This window comes from Acinonyx jubatus, chromosome C1 (genome assembly GCF_027475565.1).
Source record: "Acinonyx jubatus isolate Ajub_Pintada_27869175 chromosome C1, VMU_Ajub_asm_v1.0, whole genome shotgun sequence".
Classification (NCBI taxonomy): Eukaryota; Metazoa; Chordata; class Mammalia; order Carnivora; family Felidae; genus Acinonyx; species Acinonyx jubatus.
The window spans coordinates 80,542,192-80,567,775 of NC_069381.1; the positions used below are offsets into that span (position 1 = coordinate 80,542,192).

Consider the following 25,584-nt stretch of genomic DNA (forward strand, 5'->3'; position numbering starts at 1 on the left):
ACGTTTACAGTTTACAACACCCTAAACTTTGTCCCTGAAAGAGTCCTGAATTATCTTGTTATCAGTTGTTTCATATTTTTACAATGTTTATTTTGCATGTGTAGGATTATTCATGTATAATTACTATAAGCAGGCATATCCCATATGTTATAAAAGTTAAATTTTTACTTAGAAATCATAGCCAAGGAACACTTTTTTTTTCCAATGAAAGTAATTTAAATTGAAGTAATACCCTCTAATACCACCATCTGTACAAGTATGCTACTTTTAGAGTAATTAAATATGCATATCTGATCCACGTACAGATGAACGAAATTTTATTGAGGCAGTATGCTATATAAATCCCCTATGTATTAAAGATGAGGAACCAATGGCATTTTATATTCATGAATATACAAATAAACACAAAGAGAGATATCTGATAAGTTTTATCTTTTCTAGAAAAATATTTTACCAACTTTTTCTAGTTAATATCTTTACTAAATAGTATGATCAACATTTTATTGGTCTAATATTCTGCATTGATTTCAAGCTTCACCAGCTATTTTCATGTTGTATGTATGTCTGGATTTATGATAGGTGCCCAACCACTTATCGTTTGCAGGTTCCCAGAGAGCTGAGCAATGCAGTGAAACTGAAATCATTATGTCGTCTGAATTCATTACAGTTGGACTTGCCCCTCCATGAAACAGCACTGCACAGCCAATAGGAATTCATGGCCCCAGACCTTTATTACATCATCATGGTTTATAGTCCGTAACAAATACAAATACAGAAAGGAACCACAACAATATGACCTGCCAGCCTACCTTCTGGGGCTCTGCCTGATGAACTTGCATTTTTACTGCATGGGGCAGAAGCAAAGGGAACACACTCTGTTGTTACCCCCTTGTAAGACCAGACCATGGGTTCCTAGTCTCATCTTTGACCACATCATCACCACCATCTATCATCACAACCAATCTCAATTGGGAAATGCAGTCATATAGGTAAGCTCTCCCAGCAACAAGGTTTGGTGAGGTTTTGCTGATGCCAGTTTAAAAGTGGCTTCCCAATGCAGCGAAACACCCCAGTTACTTTTTATAAAGCATTACTACCTCCCTTACTGGAACTGACACGTGAACTGGGCCATAGAAATGGTCTGTATAAATTGACAGCTACTAAAGGAACACTCTGTTGAGGACATTTTCATCCCAAATATTTAGGGATGGAATGTCTTTTTCTCACAATGTTCTTAATCGTTGGGAATTTGGTAATCAATGTTAATTTCCTTCATATCAAAAATTCACATTGAAGTCAAATTACACGTTAACTGGAAAGTGTTGGAACTTTTTCTTCTCTTTAACATCCTCTCAGTTTTTGTAACCATACTCAAAGTGGGTAAAACTTGCAAGCGGTATGGAATGTTTCTTTTTATAATTCATACTTAGCTGTCCTTTAACAAACAAACTAAGAAACTAAATGAATAGTTTTTCAACAAAGGGAATTCCAAATTGCTTCTAGAACAGAAGCACAGTGCATGCTCTGCATATCTTATCATGTAGTTTTTTGTTTTTTGTTTTTTGTTTTTTTTGCTTAGGACAATTTTCCTTTTTCTTGTTTATAATAACTTAAAAGGACATAAAATGCAATACCTTAAGCATCAGATTAAAGTTCCATATAATATCATTGAAAACGCATTAAAAATTATGGTATTAGAAATATGGAATTGTCCTCCAAATATTTTCTCTTTGCCAATGAATTGAAATTGCTATCCAAAATTGACTACATATTCCAATGTCAAATGGTAATAACAAAACAAAGTCCAATATACCTTAGAAAATTTTAATCATGGAATCTTACAAAAATGTATACCCTAGGGTTTGTCTATTTTCATCTACTCTGGATAACTTTTTGTTTGTTTGTTTGTTTGTTTCCCTCTCAAGTTGCATTTAAGGTTCAAGGAACTGTTTGCAGGGAAAGGTCTCGTTTTTATTGGAGACTACTGATGAAGTTCCAGATTCACCTGATCTGAAGTCTGTCATATCCGATACCCAACAGTCATTTCAGAGATTCCATAAAATCTAAAAGACTCAATAAGAAAGGATAACTGGATAGCCTGCACACCATCATGTCTTACTTGGAAAAAGGTTAGATGGGACAGAAAGAGTTAACACTGGATTTCCATATTTTCTTCATCTTCTTCAATTGATGAAGTTTTGGGGTGATGGTGGGTGGTCTGGAGCCAACGGCCAAGAAAGAACTCTTGAAGATGTCTTTGGTGCAAAAAAGTGATTTTATTAAAGCACATGGGACAGGACCCATGGGCAGGAAGAGCTGCACTGGGGTCGTGAAGGGTAACTCATTATATACTCTCAGGTTAGGAGGGGGTCAGGGATAGAATAAGTCTCGAAGGAATTTTGGAAGCAAGATTCCAGAATCTTGAGGGGCTAGCTGTTGCTAGCAAAACAACATTTAATACTTTTCAGTAAAACCTCAGTCATAAGACCCTCCCAATGTATATCAGGGGGCCATAAACTTGGAGTATGATTGCCAGCATATATCTTGGGGGGGGGTGAGATAAGAAAAGTTTCCAAAGGAGTTTTTATATATTAAAGTAGACTTACAGGTTCCTGAGGGGTCAGGATAATGTTAAGCTAAGATTCTCTTTTGCCCCTAGCAAAGTGTCATCATCTAGGCAGCTGAGCTCCTAGAGGGAGGTCACTGTGCTCATGTCAAGGACTTGTCAATGGGCTGCAGGTGGTAAGGGAATTTAGTTTTTCATTTGCCTTAGTTTCCCACATTACCATGGGGAGGACTTAAACCATTTTCCTTTGTTTTTGGGTAGCCAGGAATGTCCGAGATATATTATACATATTCCACCTGGGGGGGGGGGGGCACGGGCATATCACCCTGTATTTTGCTCTCAGCTTGCCCCATCCACACTCCCTCATCACAATGATTATGTATTACCTTTCTTCAGTAAAATAATTCATAGCTTTAAAAATAGTTGATCTTGGCTTTAGGTTGACTCTGTGTTCCAATTTTAGAACTCTAAGGTACACCATAATACAAACAACTAAGTCTTCCTAATCCTCCTACAAGTATAGTATAATCACAGTGACCATCATTTTATTATATAATGAGAGGAGTCTCACGCAGAGTTGGTTTTTTGATCCATCTAGTGTCCTGAGACTGGGAGGATTCATAAGGACTGGTAAAAGTATGGGAATGAAGTACCCTTCAGAAGAAATTAAAAGCCGAACTATCACAGGAGGGTCAGGCTTGTTAAAATAAGCAGGAGATAAGCAGCTCTCTCAAAAATGTTTGCTTTCTCAAGACATTTCAACCAAATATGAAAGCAGCTCATACTACCTTTAGTCCAAATGTAGAGGACCAAGTGAACGAACATATCTCTAGTTTGCACATTTTCTGCCATCAAACTTCTAAATACCTCTCAGTGAAAATCTGAGTAGTAAAAACTTTACCTGAAAACTTTGCCCCTTCAAAAAGTACATACTTTCTTATCATGGATTTCAAATACATGGTTTTTGAATGCCCTTTGAAGTAATCTTCAAATTCTTTATGCTACTCTAAATTAAGGATTCTCCATCACAATACACTTTTATATATTCACATAAATAAACCCATACTGCTTCTGAGCACTCCTCTTACTGTCACCATCATCCAAAATCACAGACCAAGCCAAAAACTCATTAGTAATCCACATTATAAAACTAAAAATATATTATGGGGGTCAAAAGAAATCTGTAATTTAATTTGGAAAATCATTTCAGATGTCTGACCTGCTTGCTTCTCCATGTATTTTCTGTTAGTTTTTGTTTGTTTTGTCTGTTTTTATTACTATTTTTGTGTGTGGAGTTTTTGTTTCAGCTTATTGTTATTATCATTATCATTATTATTATGCTTTTACTGAGATCATGCTGGACCATGGCTTTTGTACTAAAGGGATCTGAGAGATGAAGTCAAATGAATATGAGCTCTCAAAATGAAAACTGACTTATGCTATCAAGTCCAGAAAACATCCAAAAGCATTCATTCCCATCTTCCAACACAAATAAGGTTTCACCTATTCATGTGTGAACACAATCTAACTTAGATATTTCCTATTTCCTTCTTTTCCAGGAAATGTGCAGCTACTTGAAATTTTTTAGGTACACTTTAGTTTCCCACCTTAGAGAAAGATGGTGTGGCATGAGAGATATCACAACTACGCATGATTGAAAGCTTTCTCTTGTCTCAACGTAGGTATATTTATACTTGCTCATGACCTTTGAAAACAAAACTATGTACACTCTTTAAAATTATTTCAGAGCCTAAATAAAGTAGATCTAAAAAAGAATACTTTTTAAATGGTTAGGAAAATAACAGAATGATCTTATGTTTACAATTCTCCCTCAGCTCTTTTCAGATAGAATTTTAAAACAGATTTTTGTCTACGAAAGATAGTATTCATTTATATTGTACTAGCATGAGGTGATGCCACAAGGTATTGTCATCTATTTAAAATAGTTTTTAGTCTCTTGGGATGTTTATTTGAAATAGTTAAACTAAACTACGGTTTCTACTGGGGAAAAACTGAAACTCCAGAATTTTTTTTGTTCAACATTCTACAAGGCAAAAGAAAACTTAAACATTTGGAGGGATAGACAGGGAGCATCTCCGCAGACACTGAGGCACTATTTGGTGCCTAAATTCTAATACCAACTACAAAGCTAAAGCTACATTTGTGTTTAGATCTTTGGCAGAATATAATAAAGGACAGATGTAAAATATCATCTCTCACTTAATTCTCAATTTTCTCATTCTGGAAGTTAGAATTAGAGTAAAAACTATATGACAATTCAATTAGTAAAAACTATAGTAGACATTCAATTAAAAGGGAAGCTTGGAAAATAGCTAATATGTACCCCAAAGAGACATTATTAAGCCTCCCTAGACAAGAGCCTTGGAAGGTTTACTCACAATCCCACAATAGGAAAAAAAAAAAAAAAACCCTGACAAAAACACATTCAGATTTTTAGCTAAAACTTACTTCTTTTTTTTTGTTTTTGCACAAAAATGTTCATAGCAGCTTTACTTGTAATAGCCAAAAATGCAAATGTCCATCAATTAGTGAATGGTAGATGTATGGTATATCCATATAACAAAACATAATTATCAGCAAAAAGAAATTAATTATTGATACACACAAAAACCTGGGTGAACCTCCAAATTATGCTGAGCAAAAGAAACCAGGTAAGAGTACACGCTGTGTAAACTGTACCCACCTGTGTAAATTCAAGAAAACATAAGCTGATCTACGTTGATAGAATGTACATCATTGGTTTCCTGGGGATAGTCAAGAGGCAGGAAAAAGGAATGAAAAGTTGCACAAGAAAACTTTTGAAATAATGGACATGTTTGCTGTTTTGGTTGTGGTAATGGTTTCATTAGTTAAGCATATGTCAAAGCTTATTAAATCACACACCTTAAATATGGCATATAGTCTGTGTGTCAATTAAACCTCAATAAAGCAGTTAAAGAAAAAGAATTCACTGATAAGACAAACTTGGCTTCCTGCCTATCCAATATTTGTTTTCCCTTTTGTTAGCTTAATGGAACCCCAATCTGGTGTGTGGTGGCAGTGTGAATGGATCATAATCTATGCCACTCATAACAATCCTATTGCCCTCCCTCTACCTGCCTCTTTTGCAGTTGTGAAAAGCCATATAACCCAAATCCAAAGAGACCTAGGCTGAAGTCTGCTGATGACGGTTCTCGGAGTGTTGACTCTCTCAATGAAATGGGATTAAGATGGTTTGATCCTTTCCCTTTCTGCCTTCTTCCTTAAAACTAACCTCTTTTATTAACAATTATCAAATCCAAACTATGACTGCGATGAGAAAACTGTATCTAAATGGTAATGAGAGCGATATTAATAAAAACAACAAAAATTAATTTAAAACTATACAAGGTGGTCTTCCACTTCTGACCATGAAAGAGGAGGTAGGTACAAACTTACTCTCATTATAAACAACTAGAAAACTGAAAAAAAAAATATATGTGTGTATGTATATATATATATATATATATATATATATATATATATATATATATATATATATAACAACAGTTTTTAGAAACTTAATGCTTTATAATGACCCCAGGTTTCTACTTGGAGGCATTCTCCAGGCTATGGTGCAGGGAAAACAACAGAAGTCTTACCAAAATGAGGACAGGAATCAGCTTTTGGTAAGGCCAAGGACACTAGAATTTTCAAGGGAGAGTATAGAAAAGGAAGGAGATACATAGAAAGTGCTTCAGAAATCTGCACAGAGTCCCCTTGAGTATGTTAATAGATACTAATCTACACACACCTATTAGAAACTCTATGAAGCCAAGCAAAAAGCAACTTTTAGAAAAAGAACAATTATAGGATAGCTACAAAACAAATGATTCTCTGATTCTCAGAGGTCATATAAAGCAGGAAATCATTCAAATCTCAACAAACCAGGTTGGGGAGATTTCACTGACTATATGGGACATTCATTAAAGAACTCAGAAGGCTGACAACTTATTAGCAGGACTAAATTTGGCCTAGAATAAATCCTACTCTCTACCTACCAAAAATCTTTAAAAAAAAGACTCAGATCCAGTGCTTACAAATGTGAGATTCACAGCATTTCATTACTATAAGAAGTAACAGGAAAAACTGACTTATAATCAGGAAAGACATCAATTGATAAAAGCATAATCAGAAATGACAGAAAAAATGGAAGTAGCCAAAAAGATGTTGGTGAGTATGCCCAAAGAATTAAAGAAAAACATCAACATAAAATGGAGAACAGGGGATTTGCAAAGACCCAAATTGGAGCTACTACAGATGGAGTATAAATAAATAACCAAGATTAAAATCTCACTAAATAGTGTTAATAGCACAATAGATAATGCAGAGAAAAAAAATCAGTGAATCACAAAATAGCATTAGAAACTCTTCAAATGAAACTCAAACTGGAAAAAAAAATCTCAACAAGAATAACAACAAACACAGAACCTCAGTAACCAATGAGACAATATCAAGTACTCAAACATATGTATAATTGAAGTTGCCAAAGAAAAGGAAAATATGAGGACAGAAAAAATACTTGAAGGAGTGGTGACTAATTTTTTTTTCAACTTTAATGACAAGATCAACTTATAGATCCAAGAAACATTTAAGGTCTAAGAAGAATGAACAAAAACAAAAATACACTGAGGCACACATAATCAAATTCCTCAAAACTACTGATAAGGAGAAACTCTTTAAAAGGCTAATAAAAAAGATACATTATATACAGAGAGGGAAAAAAATGGCAACAGATTTCTTATCAGAATATCAGTGATCCAGGAGTAGACAATGGAATGTAATCTTTAAACTGCTAAAGAAAAAATAATCAGGGGTGCCTGGGTGGCTCAGTGGATTAATTGTCTGACTCTTGATATTGGTTCAGGTCATGATCTCACAGTCATGATATCGAGCCCCATGCTGCACTCCACACTGAGCATGGAGCCTGCTTGGGATTCTCTTCATCTCTCTCCACATGTGTGGAGCTCATGTGTTAGCTCTCTCTCTCTCTCTCAAAATAAATAATAAACATTAAAAAAATAAAAATATAAGTAACTGTGAATATAATATTTGAAAAATGAAGATTAATAAGGTACTCAGAATTCTCTCAGTCTGTTAAGCATCTGACTCTTGGTTTCAGCTCAGGTCATGACCTCATAGTTCGTGGGTTTGAGTCCCACATCAAGCTCCTCAATGCCAGCACTGAGCCTGCTTGGTATTCTCTCTCTCTCCCTCTCTCTCTCTGTCCCTCCCCCACTCATTCTGTCTCCTTTAAAATAAATAAACTTTAAAAAACATTTTAAAAAATTTTATTCAGAGCATAACTAACTAATTAAATCAGAAATTATAATGTTTTATGGAATACTTAACATATGTAGAAAAAATATGGTAACAACAGGCATAAAGGATATGGGAGGGAAATGATAGTAAACTATTATAAGGTTTCTACATTCCTTATAATGAAGTATAATATTTGAAGGTAGACTGTAACTAACTAAACATGCAACTTTTAAATCTTAGCAACTACTAAAAGTATAAAACATAGAGGTATAGGTGATAACCCAACAGTGAAAATAAAAGAGATTCATAAAAATAGTTAAACAAAAACAAAAGGCAGAAAAAGATAAAAAGAAAACAGAATAAGGAAAATATAAGTAGAACAAATAGAAAAAAATAAGTTTGCATATTTAAACCTAGCCACACCAATCATACTCCCACTAAATGTAAAAGGAAAAAACATTGTAATTAAAAGGAAGAGATTATTAGACATACAAAGAAGCAAGACCCACTCATCAATAATAATATTAGAACCTGACTTTAAGTATAGACATAGGCAGATATAGATATAAATATAGATGCAAAGAGATTTACCATGCAAACACTCACCATAAGAAAGCTAGCGTGGCTACATTAATATCAATGTGGGCTTTAGAATAAGAAATGTTATCAGAGATAGAGACATTTCATAATGATAAGAAAGACATAACAATCCTGTATATATATTCAGACACAAAGCTTCAAATACCTGTAAGAAAGCCTGACATGACCTAAGGAAGAAATAAATATATCCACAATTGCAATTGAACATTTCAACATTCTGACTCATAATTAGTAAGACAAACAGAAAATCAATAGAAACATATACATGATTTTAAAACATTATCAACCAACTTACCTAACATTCACAGAACACTATACCAGCAGCTGGTAAGTACAGATTCTTTTCAAGTACACATGGAATATTCCCAAAGATAGAATATATGCTGGGTTATAAAGTAGTCTCAATTATTAAAGGAGTAAAACACAGATTATGTTCTCTTGTCATGATAGAATTAATTTAGAAATGAATAATGGAAAGTTATCTTTAAAATCCCCAAGCGTTCGGGGCGCCTGGGTGGCGCAGTCGGTTAAGCGTCCGACTTCAGCCAGGTCACGATCTCGCGGTCCGTGAGTTCGAGCCCCGCGTCAGGCTCTGGGCTGATGGCTCAGAAACTGGAGCCTGTTTCGATTCCATGTCTCCCTCTCTCTCTGCCCCTCCCCCGTTCATGCTCTGTCTCTCTCTGTCCCAAAAATAAATAAACATTGAAAAAAAAAATTTTTTTTTTAAAAATCCCCAAGCGTTTGGAAATTAAATACCACAGGTGAATATTGTACTGGAAATCCTAATTAATGCAACAAAATAAGAAAAACAAATACTATACATACATTAAAATGGAAGAGACAAAATTGCCATTATTTATAAATATTATGGTTGCATACACAGATAATTCTGGATAAATTAATCAACAGACTAATATGTAGTGTCAAGATTCCTGCATATAAGGTCCATATACAAAATTCAAAATCATTCCTATACATAGTCATGATAAATGAGAATATTTAATAGAAATAAAGGATTTCATTTAAAAAAATGAGTAATTTTTAAATCAATTTCTTAAAAAAATATCTTGAGGAATGTGACAAACTAATGCTAAAATGTATATATGTAAGAAAAAGACCAAGAATTGCTAAGACAATTCTAAAGAAGAACGAAGTATGGGTAGTTGTTCATTGTAAACAAATTTATTACACTTCCATAATAATTAAGAATATAATATTGATGCAATGATAGACCAATAGACAAACTAAAAAGGAAAAAAAGCCCAGAAACAGACCCATGTACATACAAAACTTTATATCTGTGGTGACATTACAAATAAGTAAAAAAAGGAGTCTATTAAATAAATGATATAGGGAAAATTGGTCAATTAGGCAAAAAAAAAAAAAAATAGAAATTAGATCCCTGCCTCACATTGTACACAAAAGTTCAAGCTGAAATTAGTGATTTCCTAATTTGTATTTGACTTTGCAAAACATTACATTTTTAAAAGAAGATAAGACTGAGTAGAATTTCTTAAACATGACACAAAGTAATATGAGCCATAAAGGAAAATATTAACATTTTTCTTCAAATGTTTAGAAAAAAATCTTCAGATAAAGTAAAAAAAAATAGTCATAGTCAAAGTTGGAACAATTTGAGAAACAAAATAAATAGAGTATCATTGGATTATAAAGTATAATCCAATGTATACTTTATTATCCTAAAGTATAAAATAAATATCTATAACTCCATACTGCTATAAATAAATGACTGAATAAATGGGACAGAATAGACAAATCTCTTATGCAAAAGAATTCCAAATAATTTATGTAACATTTCATCTCCAAGGGGGTGGAATAGAGCTTCCCACTTCTTAAGTGTGGACTGCCTATAGTGACTTTCTTCCAAAGAGTAAAATATGAAAAAGGGAAAAAATGAATTACTTTACAATGCAGAAACCTGACAAACACTACCTCAGGTGACTGATGTTAATATCAACAGTAAATAAGTCATGTTGATAGTATGTACCCTTCATCTGATGTGACTAGAATGTCACTTTTCATCTGTGATTTTCCTCCCTAAAACGAATAACCATGAGAAAAATATCATACAAATTCCAAGTGAGGAATACTTGATCAGTATTCCTCAAATTATTAAGGTCATCAAAAACAAGGGAAAATTGAGAAACTGTCATAGCCAAGAGAAGCCTTAAGAGATATGATGACTAAATTAATGTGATATCCTGGATGGGATCCTGGAATGGGGCGGGGGTAGGGGAGGACATTAGGTAAGGAAATTTGAATAAAGTATGGATTTTACTTAATAATACTACATGATATTGGTTCATTAATTATGATAAGTGTACCACACTAATGTCAGGTATTAATTAATAATAGGGGAAACTGGGTGCGGGGTATACAGGAATTTTCTGTACTACCTTTACAACTTTTTGTAAATCTAAAACTTTTAATTTAAAGGTTTTCTTGAAAAAAGAAGAGAGCCATAGTTTGGGAGAAAGTTTTTGCAATATGTGCAAAATATGCAGATTAACATTGAGGACATATAAAACACTGAATAAATCAATAAGTAAAAAGCATGTAATCTAAAAGAAAAATTGGCAAAGAATATGAACTGTTAATTCACAGAATAGGTAATCTTAATGGCCATATACTTATTACAGAGAAACTCAATGTCATAATCATGATGGAAATACATATTTAAATTTCAATGTGATAAAATTTCAGATACACTATGTGATTTAAAATTTTAAAATTTGACATTGTAGAAGGGGAGGTGGAACAATGGTGATTCTCATGCTCTAATTATAGAGTGAAAATTAGATCAAACATGCTGGAAATCTGCTTAAAAACATTTAATAGAGTTGAGGATGCACCCTACCTTTCAATCTAAGTATTCACCTCAAAGTATATATAGTTGGAGCAGTTTTCTTCCTAATGGTGTATTAACACAGCTGGGGGTATACAATGAGGTTCATACAATGATATGCAGGCATAGGTAGATCCAGGTAGATCTCTCTGAGAGACAGAGAGATCTCATCTTTGAGTTGAGATCCAATCCAATGGTGGATTGCCCCAGGTCTAAAAAAATCTCTCGGTGCCGAAGAGATAGTTCAAGAATGCACAGCTCAAAAGGGAAAGTCCAAGGACTGCAAAAAGTAAGAATGGTTAAAAAATACTGAAGGGAGTCGGGCCTTATTTAATCCAAGTGACAAAAACAGGCAAGGCCCATGTCTTTATCTTTTTATCCTTCTTTCTTTCCATCTATCTTAGAATTCAAAAGTGAATTGGTTGTCATAGAGATGAGTATAAAGCACTCATATTTGAATTGAAAAATAAAGTCATATATTTCTGACAGAAAGTAAGTCTGATAAGTGTTTGTTTTGACAATGAAGACTGGTTTGCCCTTTTAGTTAAATGATAAACATTTCCCATAAATCAGATTAGCCAAATCTGCTCCAAGGTTTTGACCAAAATATATTTAAAGCATAAATGCAACATAGAATATGCTGAAACATGTATCCTTTGTAATTCTTACCTTGAATTCAAAAACAAACAAAAAAGCATTAACTTAAAAATGTACAGAGGGTTAGTTTTCAAATAAATGAAATGTCTATCAAAATGAAAACAGAGTAATGAACTCTGGTATATTCATACAATGTAATAATACACATCATCAGTTAAAATGAATGGATTTACGTGTACCTTCAGGTACATCAAAAATGTGAAGTTGAAGAAATAAAGCAAGCTACAGAATACGTTCTGTGAATATCCTGTCAATTAGTATTTATTGAAAAGTTACTATATTGCAGGCATCATTTTAGGTGCTTGGGATATAGTGTCAACAAAACAAAAACCTCTGCTCTTACAAGACTCGATATTCCCTTGGAGGAGGAAACACCCAATCAACAAACAAAATGTCAACAAATACATGTGACTCTAAAACTATCCAGTCAGATAATGGCAAGGATGGGAAAGCAAGACAGGGAGTGCTAGCTAGACAGAGTAGGTGAGGGACCAGGGGAGTTACAATCATAAATAGACTGGTCAAAGACAGCTTCACTGAGAAAGAAACACATGGAATACTTGAGCAAGTGAGCCATGTGTTCATCTGGGGAAAACAAGTTACAGGCAAAAAGAACAGGAAGTGGGAAGGCCGAATATGGAGGTTTAAGAAACCAGGAGGCCATGTGGCTCAGGCAGAGTGAGTAAGGAAGAGAGTAATCAAGGGGGTCATAGAGTAAGAGCTCCTAGATCGTGAATAAAAGAGGAAGGAGTCTTTGGAGGATTAGGAAATTATCTAATTCTACTTATAAAAGCATCATAAAGCTTCTAAGTTAAAACAACAACAACAACAACAACAACAACAGGACTGCCTGAGGGGTGCAGTGGGTTAATTGTCCAGCTCTTGGTTTCATCCTAGGTCATGATCTCACATTCCTGAAATGGAGCCATCCCTGAAATTGAGCATGTGCTGACAATACGGAGCTTTCTGGGGATTCTCTCTCCCTTTGTCTCTGCCCCTCCCCTGCTCACTTGTGCGCTCTCTCTCTCTCTCTCTCAAAAATAAATAATAACAAAAACCCCCAAAACTATAGAGGTAGGAAGCAAAAGCAGAAGGATGACCATTTATTTACAAGACTGTTTAAATATTACAAATGAAATACGATTATAGTTTGGACTATTGTGGTGGCAGAGTAAGTGGTCCAATGCAGTCAGATAGGGGTTATACTTATTAATACAATTGGAAGGAAAAATCAAATTGCCGTAATAGAATAATATGCATAGCATGATACCATTTTTAATACATTTGAAACTATAAAAGCCAGGATTCTACATTCCCTTTTTATATACACAAATATAATTAACACATAAAAACATGAATGTGAAAGATGAAGACCAAATTTGTAATTGTAATAATCACTGAGGAGACAAATAGGGGACTTCTACTGTATGTATATTATACTTTAAACAGAAGATGTATTATTGCTTCAGCTCTCAAGAAACTTTCAATCCAGCCATAAAAAGATCAGCATACATTAGAAAGTCAAGATCAATACAAGATAGAAAATGTGCTGAATTATAGGTATTGATTAAAATACCAATGAATCCAAAGAAAGCAGCACTATGGCTTGAATATGTCTAGTGTGTAATGTTGCACAAAATCTTTCTTATGGCCAAAACTTATTTGCATTCATTGATTTATACTAAGCTAGAGAAACAAACCTGGGTGATAGTGAGGTAGTACAAGTACCGTGTCAACCATATCAACATTGAAGTTCATAATCACACCACAATGACAATGTGTGCATGTGTGTGCTCAGGGATAGGGGCAACAGGTGTCAAATTTTAAAAGGAATGGAGAAAAGCCAACATAGTCTCATATAAACTCTTCCAGGAAACAGAAAAACAAAATACTTAGCAGATCATTTCATGAAACAAGATTACACTGATAATAAAATCTCACAATAATGTTAGCAAGAAAGAAAAATGCATGCCAGTCTCTCTAATAACATACTTACAAAAGATTCTTAAGCAAATTATTAACTAATTGAATCCAGCAATATATAGAAAGGATCATTCATCCCAACCAGGGATGGGAGTGTGGATTTAACATTTAAAAAACCATAAACAGAACTCACCTTTTTAAGAGGATAAAAAGATAGAATATGTGAACATCTCAATACATATAGAAAAAGCATGATAGAAGTGAAAAGCTATTTATTGTTTAAAAAGTTACAAATTAGAAATAGAATAGTCCCCTCTTAATCTAATAGTAGTTTCCACAAAAAAAATACAGAATATTGAAATGATGAATCATTAAAAACTTTTCCCCTGAAAACAGTCATAAAATGAGATGCTGAATATCACCATATTTCTTCAATATCACACTGGGGGGTCCTAACCAGTGAAATAAGGCAAGAAAATAAAATTAAAGGTATTAGATTTAGAAAAAAATAAAATTTCATTGCTCTGGGAGGACATGACTGTGTATAAAAAAGATCCAAAAGAATCTACAAACCATAAGAAGTGAATTTGGCAGGCCACTGTACACAGGCTAAAATGCAAAATTTATATAACTACACACTAACAACAAACTATCAGAAGATAAAAATTTTTTAAAGTATAATTTCTAAAAGCATAAAAGCCAGAAATTATGAATCAATCTAATAACTGGTATGCCAGACCTCTACAGAGAAAACTATAAAATTCTATTGAAAAAGAGTAAAGAAGACCTGAATAAATGAAAGATAAATCATATTTGTGAGTTGAAGAGCTAAATATTTTAAAGACAACAATCCTTTACTTGATCAATAGATTCACTGCAAATCCAACTAAAATTCCAACATGTTGTTTTGTGGAAGGTGACAAGATAATTCTAATATTTATATGGATATACAAAGGTCTAAAATTGCCATGCTATCTTGAAGAAAAGGAACAAAGGTGGAGAACTTACACTATCAGATGTTAAAACTATGATGTATTGGCACTAAAAAAAAAAAAAAACAGACATAAAGAATAAAATAACAAATCCAGAAAAATATCTACATTTAACTATAATAAAAGTGAAAATCAATGATGCTGCAGTACAGAGGGGTCAGGAATTTATTTTTTTAATAAATGGTCCTGGGCCAATTGGAGATCCATTTGACAAAAAAGAAATCTTTCACCCCCTTCCTCATACCACACACACACACACACACACACACACACACACACACACACACACACAATCCAGAATGATTAGAATCTAGATTGAAAGATAAAAGTAAAATTTAAATGAATGAATGAACAAATGTATAATACCTTTTAGAAGAAAACACAAAATATCTTAATGAGTTGGGGTGAGAATAATTTTCTTAGAAAGGATAAAAAAGAAGAAAAATGGGTGAAATGGACATTAGGATTGAAAACTTCAAATTGTCAAAAGGCAACATTAAGGACAATAAAAAACAAAAATAGTAGTAATAGTTATTTCAATGTCATGAATTCCTATTCACAATATATAAAGATCTCCCAACAAATCAATAAAATAAAGGTAGACAACCGATTTTTAAAATTGGGAAATATTTGGGGCACCTGGGTGGCTCAGTCGGTTAAGTGTCCGACTTCGGCTCAGGTCATGATCTCATGGTTCGTGGGTTTGAGCCCCGCGTTGGGCTCTGTGCTGACAGCTCAGAGTCTGAAGCCTGCTTCTGATTCTGTCTCCCTCTCTCTCTGCCCCTCCCCTGCTCACACTCTGTCTCTCTCTGTCTCTCAAAAATAAATAAATGTAAAAAAATTTTTTTTAATTGGGAAAAACTGAACAGATAGGTCTCAAAATGAAATGACAAACAAAATGTGCTCAACTTGGATTATCAGGAAAATGCAAAATTAAAACCACAATTAACAAGTATACAACACCAGAATGGCTAAAATAAAAAAGGCTGTCAGAACCAAGTTATTAGCAGAATTTGGATCAACTAAAACTCTCACACAATGCTGGTATAAAGTGAGGAGTGGTAAAATCTTTTGGAAAACTGTTTAGCAGTATCATTTAAAACAGAATGCATGTACTTAATGACCTAGCAATTTGTGTAATTTTCATAGAAGTACCATTCATAATAGCCATAAATTGAAAAAATCCCAAAAAACTGTCAAGAGTAGAATGGATGAATTATTACATATTCATAAAATGGAATTCTATACTCCAGTGACAACAAATGAACTGTAGCCAAATGTAGCATTATGCAAATCTCACCAACATAATGTTGACCTAAAAAACTACACATAGAAGTATATACTGTATAATTCCACTTACATAAAGTTCAAAACTAGACCTCTTTAAACAAAAGTTCAAATCTACCTGTGGCATTAGAAAGGAGAAAATGGTTACTCTCAGGAAAAAAGACAAGTGACTAAAACAGGTCTCAAGGAAATTCAAGGAAACAGGTCCTGATTATGTTCCTTTTCTGAATCTGAATGCTTGTTATTTCAGTGAAATTTTGTGAAAAGTTACAAACTATACATTTGTGATCTCTGCACTTTTCTACAGGCATGTAACACTTCTGTATAATTACCAAAACAAAACAAAACAAACATGTACTTGAGGAAACTAGGGAGTGGGGGAGTGGGAGGGGAAAATGCTTAAAGATGAACTAGGCTCTGTATTTAAGTTAAAATTTTAATAAATAAAAAGTAAAAATTATAAGCAAATTTTTAAAAATTAGTAATGGAACCCCAAGCATAAAATTCACTAAGAAGAAAGAAGTCTGGTAAGAAAAGCCAGAGCAGGGGCGCCTGGGTGGCACAGTCGGTTAAGCGTCCGATTTCAGCCAGGTCACGATCTCGCGGTCCGTGAGTTCGAGCCCCGCGTCAGGCTCTGGGCTGATGGCTCAGAGCCTGGAGCCTGTTTCCGATTCTGTGTCTCCCTCTCTCTCTCTGCCCCTCCCCCGTTCATGCTCTGTCTCTCTCTGTCCCAAAAATAAATAAACGTTGAAAAAAAAAATTAAAAAAAAAAAGAAATGCCAGAGCAGATATAAGTCCTGATAGTAGGCAGTTAACAATGCCTAGTATGAAGCAGCATGTTCTAAAGTTAACTCCCTAGGTTGTGATATAACCCTTGTGATAGTCTGGTAAGGTTGTCACAACAACATGCCACAGATTAAGTGGCTTAAACAGCAGAAATTTATTTTCTCACCATTCTGGAGGCTAGAAGTTCAAAATCAAGGTGTTACCACCTTTAGTTTTTTCTGAAGCCTCTCTTCTTGGTTTGCAGTTGGCCACCTTCTCCTTGGACGTGGTCTCTCTTCGGTGTGTGCCTACCCCTGGTGTGTGCATGCATATGTGTGTGTGTGTGTGTGTGTGTTGTTAGTTTTTTAAAAAATAGATCCAGGGATGCCTGGGAGGCACAGTCAGTTAAGCACCCAATTCTTGATTTCAATTCAGGCCATGATCTTGCAGTTCATCAAGCCCCACCTCAGGGCTTAATAGTGGGGAGCCTACTTGGGATTCTCTCTCCCTCTCTCTAACCCTTCCCCATAAATAAATTTTTAAAAATAAAAAAAGATTTTATTTTTTAGAGCAGAAAAACTGCAGAAAGTACAGAAATTTTCCATACATCTCCTCCTCACACATGGATAGCCTCCCCCATTATCAACATCCCAGCAAAAGTAGTACATTTGTTACAACTGATGAACATATATTGACATCTCATTATCATCCAGAGTTCACAATTTACATTAGGGCTCACTCTTTAGGTTGTACATTCTATGGGTTTGGAAAAATTTATAAAGCCATGTATCCATCATTATGATATAATACACAGTATTTTCACTGCCTACAAATTTGTGCCCCACCCATTCATATTTCCCTTACCCCTAATCTCCAGCAGTCACTGATCTTCTTGTCACCATAGTTTGGCCTTTTCTAGAATTAACTGGAATCAGTATGTAGCCTTTTTAAAATGACTTCTTTCACTTATTAGTAACATGAATTTTAAGGTTCCTCCATGGCTTTTCATGGCTTGAGAGATCATTTCTACTTAGTGATGAATAATATCCCATTGTCTAGATGTACCGCAGTTTCTTCATCCATTCACCTACTAAAGGGCATCCTGGTTTCGGTAATTATCAATAGGACATCCTCAAGTTTTGGTAATTATCAATAAACCAACTATAAACATTCATGCATAGGGTTTTTTGTGGATGTAAGTTTTCAGCTCCTTTAGGTAAATATCAAAAAGCATGATTGCTGGATCATATGGTAAGAGTATGTTTAAGAGTATGTCATAAGAGTATGACCTTTAGCATTTAGAAATGAGTTAATGAGGGGCTGAAACTACTTCCAGAAATTACAATGTAAAAACAAGGAAGATTTGACCAGATTAGTTCATGTCAGCCTAGAAATTGCCCCACAAGCCACAATACATTTTGCACTTCCCACTGCCTTTTCCCATGTCCATATCTCTTCCTTTACTTCTATTTCTTCTTCTTTCCTATCTGTATCTGCCAAGCACTTTCTTCTTTTTATGTCTATTGATAGGTATTCCCATTACCATGGTTATATTTCTTCCCTGTTTTTCTTCCTTCCCTTTCTATCTCTCTTCTGCTCTTTTCTGTCTTCCTTTTTTCCCACAATCTATGCCTTTCCTCACTTAAATCACTCATTATGTAGAAATCAAGTGGATTTTTAAACTATGCCATATTTAATTAAAGTTTATGTTACTTCTTGATTTTAAAAGTAAAAGTATTAATCTATATGATTTTTTTTAAGTTGACTTATTTTAAGAAAGATAACACAAGCAAGGGAGAGGCAGAGAGGAGAGACTGAATCCCAAGCAGGCTCCACACCATCAGCGCAGAGCCTAATGTGGGGTTCGAACTCACAAACTGTAAGATCATGACCTGAGCTAAGATCAAGAACCACCTGCTTAACCAACGGCCACCAAGGTGCCCCTTAATCTATATGATTTTAAGGGAAACTATAAATTAGGTGTATCCAGGGGCGCCTGGGTGGTGCAGTCGGTTAAGCGTCCGACATCAGCCAGGTCACGATCTCGCGGTCCGTGAGTTCGAGCCCCGCGTCAGGCTCTGGGCTGATGGCTCAGAGCCTGGAGCCTGTTTCCGATTCTGTGTCTCCCTCTCTCTCTGCCCCTCCCCCGTTCATGCTCTGTCTCTCTCTGTCCCAAAAAAAATAAATAAAAAACGTTGAAAAAAAATAAATTAGTTGTATCCCAAGAACCAGAGGAAAGGCCTCCTCAATGTCAAGGTCAACTCCAATTTTCAGGAAACCCCTGTGTCCTCTAGATTAAATCAACACCTTCACCTGGCCTAGGAGGTACTAAGAAACTTAATAAAATTCAGCTATTATTTTTTCTTTTCACTTAATGACTTTTTTCTGCTAATGTATAAATCTATGAAGTCAGGGATTATAGTGTTCTCTACACCTTATAAGCTAGCATCTAGCTGTGTATCTGGAGCATATAAGGTGGTTAAACATGTTAAATGAATAAATAATGAATAAAAAATTTCAACCCGTCTCCATTTCCATGATTTCAAAAATAGCCCAACTTTCTCAATCTTTTTAATTCATCTAAAAGTTTTCTACTCATTCCACAGGTCTCTGAAAATGTGAAGACCAAAAGTGAACTGTGGGAAATGAGACAATGAATCCAGAATGGATTCATTTCTCATAGGCAGTGGATTCTGAAATAAATTCTATAAACTTTAAACGTTTCTTGTTGTGATCTCATCTTTAGACTATGATGTGCTACACATTTTTCTATTTTCCCCTTACCCCTTAATGCTCCAGAAATATCTTCTTTAACATTGACTTACTCTCTACCTATTAGACTTTCTACCTGTTAACCACAATGGGCCTTTTTTCCTTACGGTTTCTTATTCCCATCCTGCGATGTGTATTTTTTTTTTTTGTTTTCCCCCTGAAAGGGTGAAAACACCAATAAATGAAGATAAATTGTTGGCTTTGTTCCAAAACAAGCTTGTTGTTTTAGGACCCCAAACTGTCTCAAACATCATTAAGAAGCAGCAGGCCATCCAAGGTTGTGCATCAATTAGCAATTAGGTCACACGTTGGGTGGCTGGAGGCACTCAGCCTTTGGCCTTGTTCCTTGCAACACACCCAAGCAGGGCACCGGTATCCAAACAATGCCCACCCTGCTGTATCTTGTTCCTTAATTGGGATAACTTAGAGATGCTAATGTGCACAGGCGGACCCTGTCGCTCCAATTAGGCCTCATTAGTGGCTCTGCCAGTGGTGACCACTGCAAAGTGATATTTGCTCTTGGGAAGGCTTTGTGAGGTGCTCTGGGTTCCTGCAGAGAAGCAGTAAGGACATGTTTTACACTCTTTCCAGCAACAAACTCCTTCCCTCGGTTCTCTACAACCACTGTCAGTGTGGCAAGCATTACTTTTCGTGGTTCAGTTACAATACCATGACTACTGTTGTCTGGGGTGGCAAGTGGAAATTCTGACAGACACCCACTTGGAGAGGACTGGTTTATATGTCCTCCTTTTCCCCTAGCTCCCACTGACTTTGCATGAAATACAGAAAATGTATTTCATTCATACAGAGACAGGCTTCTGAAACCCAAAGACAACACCGCCCTGAATCCTGAAGTATCCCATAAACAGTTGCCTAAAAAGCAAAAACTAGAAGGCAACCATTTTGAAAAATGCCTAGGGAATGAAGAATGCAATTTTTTTTAATTTTTTATGTCTGGGATATTTCAAAAGGGCAAATTTTGAGAAGGATGCTGTTCTCTTCACAATGGGAATGAGAATGACGTCACTCTCCACAATGGGAAACTGGATGTTGGCGCACTAACAGAGGACTCCAGATATTTTAGTCTCTGCAAATTTAGTTTAAAAGGAGACACAATGTGATCCTTCATGAGGGTCACTGGCACAAATCCACCCGGGTTATACCATTGTTAGAGTTTACCCCATAATCCTGGCAGACAAGAGCTCCTTAAAGGCAAGGATGGCAAGACAAGAATTCCCTACAATGGGATGGGGCAGGACTGAGTAGGCATGTGATTAGAGCGTCCTGCTGCTATCCTCTCAGTTCACTCAAATGCCACTGTAGTTCTTGTTTCAGTATTTACATCTTTTTTCTTAAGAATAGGAGAGAGTGAAATACATACACTCAAATGTGTAAGACTGGAGACAGATTGATCAATAATACAGGACATTAAAAAATGGCAGATCCGACAGTGTCACTTGCTTGCAATTAGTTGTTTAAAACATCCTTTTTTTTTTTTTTTTTTTTTGACCATTCACATTCTAGGAGCTGCCTAAACTCCTGGCACTGTAGTATGTATCAAGACATTCACTACCTAAAGAGCTGTTAGGAGAATCATGAGAGTAGAGCTTTGCTAGTGGCCATTTCTATCATGTGATTTCTTCCCCCTAGTTACTTGCATCCTTCTTCCTGCCCCTTGACTTGTATGAGCAGTTGCTGCAGAGATGGCAGGATGTCAATGCCCCCAAAATTGAACCTGTGATTTGTTTTTCTTTGATTTATGTTCTTGTAGTCAATAAACTTTATAAAGGAAAGTATCAGACTGAACAATCAATCAAAGATAAACAGATTCCTGTCCTTTAAAAGCATTTCAGCCCAGTAGGTGAGTGCCTCATTCATCTTTTGCAGGCACGCTTTTGGCCTTTCCACTGAGACACAACGGACTGCTCACTACAGGCAGCTTTTCTACCAAAGGGCTGCGGCAGTTGAGCTGAGATTTATCAATTTCATGGCACCAGTGGTCCTGATATAGTATCATTTTCAGGATCTAAATGGTTAAGCATGCTGTTTGCATGCTGAGACCCGGCCTTTCCATCTACCTGAAAGGAGAGAGAAATGAGTAGTTTTAAACACTCTAGGTTTACACTTTATAGTTCTATAAAAAATTTTATGTACTTTTTTTATTCTAAAAAGCTGAATTCCTTCTTTGAAAAGAGAATTCCCTCTTCGTTCTATTAGTGGTTTCTGAATCTTCCCTCGAATCAGGCAAATGTCATCCTGCATTTTTTTGCTTCTCCGCAGCACAGATGGTGTGCATATGCAGATTGGTGATTTTCTAATCAATACAGTGGCACTTGGGAATATCTGTAAGTATTGTAATAATGCATTAGTCAGGAGTGATGTTGTAACACACTGAGATCATACACATAAATCTAAGACACCATGTCTAGACACTCCAGGGAAGATGGCATGGCATGGGTTAGAGCAGGCATTAAGGGAGGGCAATATTTCAAATATGATGGGAAAATAATGCAATTTGCAGACTTTAATAAAACCACTGGGGAATTAATTTCAGTAGGGGTACATTCTCTCCCCAAACATTCGCATTCTTATGTTTGCTTCATGGACACTTGTAATGAGATACTTTTCACCTGTTATCTCAGGCATAAACACAGAATGGGATCTGTGAATTGAGCTGGATTTTTAATGTGCTGAATATGAAAATAATCCCTTTATAGGTAGTGCTTTAGCTGTACAAAAGTGCATTATGCAAACAACACATAGAGAGAATAAACCTTAGAGATTCAGAGTTAGAAGAGCTTAGAAATTAATTTCCTACACATACCTTGAGCGTGCTCAGAGTCCACTCAATCATAAAACTTGACCAACTGAACCTGCAAAGTTTTAATAGGGATGGGTTTGATGATGAAAAGTGAAAACAATATTAAATGTATGCCTGTTTTAACACTACCCAAAAGTTCCAGGCTGGTTATATATACTCTCTGCTGCTTTCAATGACATTTGCCCTTGAGTCCTTTATTTTAAGCAGCCACACTCAGTTTAAATTCTGCAGGCTGATGGCGGACCTGATGTCAGGTATTCGCCTTGACAGAAATGCTATGATAAAAATGTTAAATCAAATGTATCCAGAAATGAAGACTGTAAGTATTCCTTTTTTTAACGTTTATTTATTTTCAAGAGAGAGAGAGAGAGAGAGAGAGAGAGAGAGAGAGACAGAGAGAGACAGAGCATGAGTCGGGGAGGGGCAGAGAGAGAGGGAGACACAGAATCCCAAGCAGGCTCCAGGCTGTCAGCGCAGAGCCCGACGAGTGGCTCGAACTCACAAACTGAGAGGTCATGACCTGAGCTGAAGTCGGACACTTAACCAACTGAGCCACCTAGCACCCCTAGACTGTAAGTATTTTCAAACCAAACACAAGTACAGGATGCACAGACTACCCCCACCCACTTGCCTATAAGTTTCAAGCAGTAACACAATAGGCCCCTGGTCCCACAAACTGCTTGGTATGTCCACTGGTTGTCATTTTGGTCCACTGCTGCCTAAGTGAAGACCCCTCAAGTCTCAGGCCAGCTCTGTGCTTCTAACACTCTGGAGGCTTTTCAGTTAAAATGCGAGAGAAGTGAAGGCTAGATGGAATCAACCCAATTATCTCCGTAGCCATAGAAATGCACATGATAAATGAACTCCAACCTTTTCCTTTCTGATGACAACTTGGGCACTGAATGGAGGTGTGATTTTTTTTTTCTTTCGTGTGTGTGTGTGTGTGTGTGTGTGTGTGTGTGTGTGTGTAAGAATGTAGTTTTCTATACTAGAGAGTGAAACACCACTTCCTTGGCAAAATATCTCAAGGCATAATGCCTCCAAATACCTGTAGAGTTTGGTTCTATGAAGGCTTAGGCTTAGAAAAAGTTTATTTTTTTTTTCCCCTCAGACTTCTGTCCAGAGGGAAAGTACATCATTGTAGCATCTCATTTACAGAAGTCTCTTCTTGCAGCTTTAGTGATTCACTTCCTTATTATGTTAATTTTTAAAGTTGTGTTACTAAATATTGTCCCCTGTATCTTTCTTTCAAATATTGCTTTTAAAGAGGTAATAAGAATACAAACAGAACGTATTAAACCTGTTTCATTTCCTAGGCCCTTGACCTACTTCCCTCTTTGGTAGAAGGCACTTTTATATACATTACTAATAATGGACACACATTTTGTGAGAAAGGTTAGAAAGCTCAGCAAGAGCAGAGGTCAGGCTAAGGTTTTCCATATTCCTCGGGTCTTCTGCCATTCAGACACACCCAGTGGTCACTCACTATTGCTCAGTGCAGCTTCAAGAGCCCCTTAGTAAGTAGCATCCACTCAAAACATAAGACATAGTTGCTCTCCCTTTCACATTGAGGAAAACTAGAAAATTCCATCCTAATATTTCTTCTGTAGCTCTTACTGTATCCCACTATTTTCTTTTTAACTTCATCAACCTTTCTGTCAAATGCAGGGTACAGGAATCTGCCTGTTGTCCTTTCTTTGTCCATCTGTCTACAGTTCAAAATACTACTGGAGTTTATCCCATTTGAATTCTGAGTCGTACAATCATCAAAACTTAAACTGTCATGTTCCTTTTGCTATTTTTTCCCCATCTTATTCTTAAGGCCCTAATTCCCTAGTTTCTTTCACTTTTAAACATTTTATGATAGCTATCACCAAACTATGTGTTTAAGAATATGTTGCTGCAAACACTAACAATTTCACTCATTTTTTATAATCCACTTCACTATGATCTGATTACCCAATGGCAGTTTCTTCCAGTTCTAGATAAATTTGTGATGGTGGTATGATCACAGAGATAATGTGTGTTCATTTTTATTTAATAATTTGTGTTTATAAAGTGCATTTGGGTGGGGATGAAAAGGGGAAAAAGGAACAATTATTAAACAGCATGTATGCATGATTCTTCTCATGACTCAATGATTAGGGTTTCAGCCTGAAGATGAAGCATAAAGGTCTTTGTAAGGGGTTGACCACATGTTACCAGAAGGAAGAGATCTCAAAAAAAGACACAACATTGCCCCCTCAGAATGGGGTCCATGAGGGAACAGCAACCATTTGAAACAGAAAACAAAATCATAGGGTTCCTTACATCAAGATCAGTCATAAATAAAATTATTTTTCAGGAGACAAAGTTCATTTCTACATTTATAACTCAATCCCTCATTGTGGTCATTTCTTCCTCAAGCTCATCAAAGCTGTTTGACTTTCATAACAATAACCTCTAAGCTTACACTTCACCATCTTGCCCAGCTAATAAGATTGGATCCTGCATGTGTCAGAAGTCTAGTGAGAAGATCCCACAAAAATATCTGTCACCAAACCAAACAGAAAAACTCTGATTTCTTTGATTTAAGGATTTGTTTGCCTGTTAAAATGTAAATACCCCTGTGGAAGATAATATTTTATTAATCGATTACATTTCAGTATTAATGATATTATCAGATCTTTACTTAAAATCAAGTGTTAATATACAGGTCTTAATAGTCCATGGCAGAGAATATCTCAGAGAAATGAAGTGTGTGTCACTAAGCTGGGGAAGGAAGGTGGGGGGAGCAGAGGATAGTTGCTGGAAACTGAGCTATCCCAGCCTGAGTGGCAAGGCCCGGGCTGTGGACGGATTGGTGACTGCAAGGTGGACCACCGACAGTGAAGCTTCTTGTACTCCCGCTTTTAGGTAATTTGGCCTTAAAACTACCTGGGGTATTGTCTGTTGGGGAATTGCCCTTCGCAGGCCCCCTGGGAAAAGAACCATTAGGGAAGAAAATAAGGTTCCGCAAGAAACTGAGCGGCCTTACGTTTAGCCCTTGCCATCC

The 25,584-nt window shown here is 35.9% G+C and overlaps 1 long non-coding RNA gene across 9 annotated transcripts in view; it reads left to right on the forward strand.

Annotated features, from left to right (window-relative positions):
- Positions 1-736: 736 nt before the first annotated feature.
- LOC106968137 (uncharacterized) overlaps positions 737-25,584 on the forward strand; it is a 42,348-nt gene continuing 17,500 nt past the window's right edge. For 2 of the 9 annotated variants that reach the window (XR_008295058.1, XR_008295061.1), the window contains exons 1-3: positions 737-989; positions 4,126-4,244; positions 22,010-22,074. This is a non-coding gene — a long non-coding RNA (uncharacterized LOC106968137). Of the gene's footprint in view, positions 990-4,125; positions 4,245-19,563; positions 19,681-22,009; positions 22,075-25,584 lie in introns of those variants that run through there. The other 7 variants (XR_003419984.2, XR_003419986.2, XR_008295059.1 and 4 more) reach the window with 6 other exon arrangements.